Genomic DNA, 5,210 nt, shown 5'->3' on the forward strand with positions numbered 1-5,210 from the left:
AAGCATGTCTGAAGGACATCTTCTGATTAATTGTTTGTATCTTTCCCAAGCTTCATAGAGGGATTCTCCATCCTTCTGTCTGAAGGTTTGGACTTCCACTCTAAGCTTACTCCACCTTTGTGGTGGAAAGAACTTTGCCAAGAAGGCATTGACTAGCTTTTCCCAAGAGTCCAGGCTTTCTTTAGGTTGAGAATCCAACCATATTCTAGCTCTGTCTCTTACAGCAAAAGGGAATAGCATCAGCCTGTAGACCTCAGGGTTAACCCCATTAGTCTTGACTGTGTCACAGATTTGCAAGAATTCAGCTAAAAACTGATGAGGATCTTCCATTGGAAGTCCATGGAACTTGCAATTCTGTTGCATTAGAGAAACTAATTGAGGCTTAAGCTCAAAGTTGTTTGCTCCAATGGCAGGGATAGAGATGCTTCTCCCATAGAAGTTGGGAGTAGGTGCAGTAAAGTCACCCAGCACCTTCCTTGCATTGTTGGCATTGTTGTTGTTTTCGGCTGCCATGTGTTCTTCTTCTTTGAAGAATTCGGTCAGGTACTCTAAAGAGGGTTGTGCTTTGGCTTCTCTTAGCTTTCTCTTCAAGGTCCTTTCGGGTTCAGGGTCAGCTTCAACAAGAATGCCTTTGTCTCTGCTCCTGCTCATATGAAAGAGAAGAGAACAAGAAAATATGGAATCCTCTATGTCACAGTATAGAGATTCCTTTAGGTGTCAGAGGAAAAGAAAAATGGAAGACAGAGGTAGAAAATTCGAACTTATCAAAGAAGATGGAGTTCAAATTTTGCATTAAAGAATAGTGTTAGTCCATGAATAGAAGGATGTGAGAAGAAGGGAAGTAATTTTCGAAAATTAAGTAAAAGATTTTGAAAAATTTTTGAAAAACACTAATTGATTTTCGAAAATAAGAGTGGGAAAGAAATCAAGTGATTTTTGAAAAAGATTTTGAAATTAGAAGTTAAAAAGATTTGATTGAAAACTATTTTGAAAAAGATGTGATTAAGAAGATATGATTGGTTTAAAAAAATGTGATTGAGAAAATATGATTTGAAAACAATTTTAAAAGATATGATTTGAAAACAATTTGAAAAGATATGATTTTAAAAATTAATGACTTGCCTAACAAGAAAAGATATGATTCAAACATAAAACCTTCCTCAACAGAAAAGGCAAAAAATGTTCAATCAAATCATTAATTGTTAGTAAGTATCTTTTGAAAAGGAAAGAAATTGATTTTGAAAACATTTGATTGAAAAGATATGATTTGAAAAAGATTTGATTTTGAAAAACTTTGAAAACTTGAAAAAAAATTGATTTGAAAACAAAATCTTCCCCCTTTGCCATCCTGGCGTTAAACGCCCAGAATGGTGCACATTCTGGCGTTTAACGCCCAAACTACTACCCTTTTGGGCGTTAAACGCCCAGCCAGGCACCCTGGCTGGCGTTTAAACGCCAGTCTGTCTTCTTCACTGGGCATTTTTGAATGCCCAGCTTTTTCTGTATAATTTCTCTGCAGTATGTTCTGAATCTTCAATTCTCTGTATTATTGACTTGAAAAGACACAGATTAAAAATATTTTTGGATTTTAAATAATGAGGAATAATCAAAATGCAACTAAAATCAAATAACAATGCATGCAAGACACCAAACTTAGCAGTTTGTACACTACTGACACTAACAAAATGAGAATGCATATGAGAAACAACAAAACACTCAAGTCAATAGAATTCAAAGATCAAAACAGGGAAATCATCAAGAACAACTTGAAGATTAATAAAGGCACATGCATGAATTCGAAAAATGCAAGAAGAACAGAAACATGCAATTGACACCAAACTTAAAATGAGACACTAGACTTAGATAAGAAACATTTTTGGTTTTTATGATTTTGTAATTTTTTTGGCTTTTTTCGAAAATTAGGTGAAAAGAAAAATAAAGGTATCAAAATTCTTAATGAGAATTCCAGGAATCATGCAATGTTAGTCTAAAGCTTTAGTCTAAAGGAATTAGACATAGCTAGCTAAGCTTCAGCAAGACATTGCATTCAAGAGCTAAATTGATGATGATCAATCAGCATTGGTGATGATAAGAACATCACCTTGAAACACTAGAATTCATTCTCAAGAACTCTGAAAAAAATTAAATACCTAATCTAAGCAACAAGATGAACCGTCAGTTGTCCATACACAAGAACAATCCCCGGCAACGGCGCCAAAAACTTGGTGCACGAAATTGTGATCACTACAACTTCGCACAACTAACCAGCAAGTGCACTGGGTCGTCCAAGTAATACCTTACGCGAGTAAGGGTCGATCCCACGGAGATTGGTGGTATGAAGCAAGCTATGGTCATCTTGTAAATCTCAGTCAGGCAGACTCAAATGTATAATGGTGATGAACGAAAATAACATAAAGATAAAGATAGAGATACTTATGTATATCATTGGTGTAAGAGCTTCAGACAAGCATATGAAGATGCCTTCCCTTCCGTCTCTCTGCTTTCCTACTGCCTTCATCCAATCCTTCTTACTCCTTTCCATGGCAAGCTCATGTAGGGTTTCACTGTTGTCAGCAGCTACCTCCCATCCGCGCAGTGAAAGCTAATGCACGCACTCTGTCACAGTACTGCCAATCACCGGTTTGGTTCCCTCCCCTACCGGAATAGAATCACTCTTTTGCGTCTGTCACTAACGCCCAGTAGGTTACAGGTTTGAAGCACGTCACAGTCATTCAATCATTGAATCCTACTCAGAATACCACAGACAAGGTTAGACCTTCCGGATTCTCTTGAATGCCGCCATCAGTTCTTGCCTATACCACGAAGACTCTGATCTCACGGAATGGTTGGCTCGTTTGTCAGGCGAGCACTCGATTGTCAGGCGATCAACCATGCATCGTGCAATCAGGAATCCAAGAGATATTCACTAAGCCTCAGATGCTTGTAGAACAAGAATGGTTGTCAGTCACCTTGTTCATGGGTGAGAATGGTGATGGGCGTCAATCATCACCTTCATCATGTTGAAGAACAAGTGATATCTTGGTAAAAGAACAAGCGGAATTGAATGGAAGAACAATAGTAATTGCATTAATACTCGAGGTACAGCAGAGCTCCACACCTTAATCTATGGTGTGTAGAAACTCCACCGTTGAAAATACATAAGAACAAGGTCTAGACCTGTATTTTCATTCGGCCATGCCTAGACCTTGTTCTTATGTATTTTCAACGGTAGAGTTTCTACACACCATAGATTAAGGTGTGGAGCTCTGCTGTACCTCGAGTATTAATGCAATTACTATTGTTCTTCCATTCAATTCCGCTTGTTCTTTATCCAAGATATCACTTGTTCTTCAACATGATGAAGGTGATGATTGACGCCCATCACCATTCTCACTCATGAACAAGGTGACTGACAACCATTCTTGTTCTACAAGCATCTGAGGCTTAGTGAATATCTCTTGGATTCCTGATTGCACGATGCATGGTTGATCGCCTGACAACCGAGTGCTCGCCTGACAAACGAGCCAACCATTCCGTGAGATCAGAGTCTTCGTGGTATAGGCAAGAACTGATGGCGGCATTCAAGAGAATCCAGAAGGTCTAACCTTGTCTGTGGTATTCTGAGTAGGATTCAATGATTGAATGACTGTGACGTGCTTCAAACCTGTAACCTACTGGGCGTTAGTGACAGACGCAAAAGAGTGATTCTATTCCGGTAGGGGAGGGAACCAAATCGGTGATTGGCAGTACTATGACAGAGTGCGTGCATTAGCTTTCACTGCGCGGATGGGAGGTAGCTGCTGACAACAGTGAAACCCTACACGAGCTTGCCATGGAAAGGAGTAAGAAAGGATTGGATGAAGGCAGTAGGAAAGCAGAGAGACGGAAGGGAAAGCATCTTCATACACTTGTCTGAAGCTCTTACACCAATGATATACATAAGTATCACTATCCTTATCTTCTATGTTATTTTCGTTCATCATCATATACATTTGAGTTTGCCTGACTAAGATTTACAAGATGACCATAGCTTGCTTCAATGCTAACAATCTCCGTGGGATCGACCCTTACTCACGTAAGGTATTACTTGGACGACCCAGTGCACTTGCTGGTTAGTTGTGCGAAGTTGTGTAATGCCATGGAATTGAACCACCAAGTTTTTGGAGTTCATGACCAGGGATTATGAGAGTTGTGAAAAGTATTGTTCACAATTTCGCGCACCAATGCCCAACAGACTCACTGTAAGCAACCTCTGTCTTACAGGAGCAACAACACACTCACTATAAGCAACCTCTGTCTTACAGGAGCAACAACACACTCACTGTAAGCAACCTCTGTCTTACAGGAGCACATTCATCTTGATACCTCTGTAAGCAACCTCTGTCTTACAGCAAAGCATTATAGCAAGGTATCCCAGGAAAGCGTTCTCAGTGGTCGTACCACCATCTATCTGACTGCCTTCATGCAGCAGATCATCACATAATCATTATCATTACCATCATTCATTATTAATCTCGTTATTCATCATCACTTTCACATTCTTATACATTACCTCTTTCTTTCTCTGTTCAATCACAACATAACAACTTTCTATAGGTGAACTTCGGCCTATAGAAATGGCACCTCTGTAAGTGAACTTCGGCTTACAGAAAAGGTGCCCCTGTAAGTGAACTTCGGCTTACAGGTATCATAACTCTCTGTAGGTGAACTTCGGCCTACAGGAGCAACACCCTGAGATGCACAATTGATATTCACTGTAGGTGAACTTCGGCCTATAGGAATAACAACTCACTGTAGGTGAACTTGGGCCTACAGGACCTCTAGGGCCAATGGAAAAGCAGCAGATGAACATACAACAGAACATCGTGCCACAAGGCTTAACTCTTTATTCTTATACTCTTCTCCTCTATTCTTTTTGTTATATTACTCTTTTTTCATTATCTCTTTACTCTGTTCTCTGTATCTTTTTACTCTGCTCTAGTTACTCTTTTCTCTGCTTAACGTATGTATATAAAGCTTATGTAAATTTCGGTATGAATAGTTAGCCTGTCCCAAGTATAGGTTCATTAAGTCTATACTGAAACAGTTTAACTTTTCATATAATACTTAACCCTAGTCGCAACTCAAGGACTAACTATGTTGCCCTAGTTCGTTCACTAATCTCTATCTGTTTTTCTGCCATTAGAATTTTACAGACTTTTCCTTTGGTT

General features: G+C 39.2%; 1 non-coding gene across 1 annotated transcript; it reads left to right on the forward strand.

Annotated features, from left to right (window-relative positions):
• LOC130978032 (small nucleolar RNA R71) lies at positions 1-108 on the forward strand. The gene has a single exon (XR_009085696.1). It is a non-coding gene; the product is annotated as a small nucleolar RNA R71 (small nucleolar RNA).
• Positions 109-5,210: the final 5,102 nt, after the last annotated feature.

This window comes from Arachis stenosperma, chromosome 4 (genome assembly GCF_014773155.1).
Source record: "Arachis stenosperma cultivar V10309 chromosome 4, arast.V10309.gnm1.PFL2, whole genome shotgun sequence".
Lineage (NCBI taxonomy): Eukaryota > Viridiplantae > Streptophyta > Magnoliopsida > Fabales > Fabaceae > Arachis > Arachis stenosperma.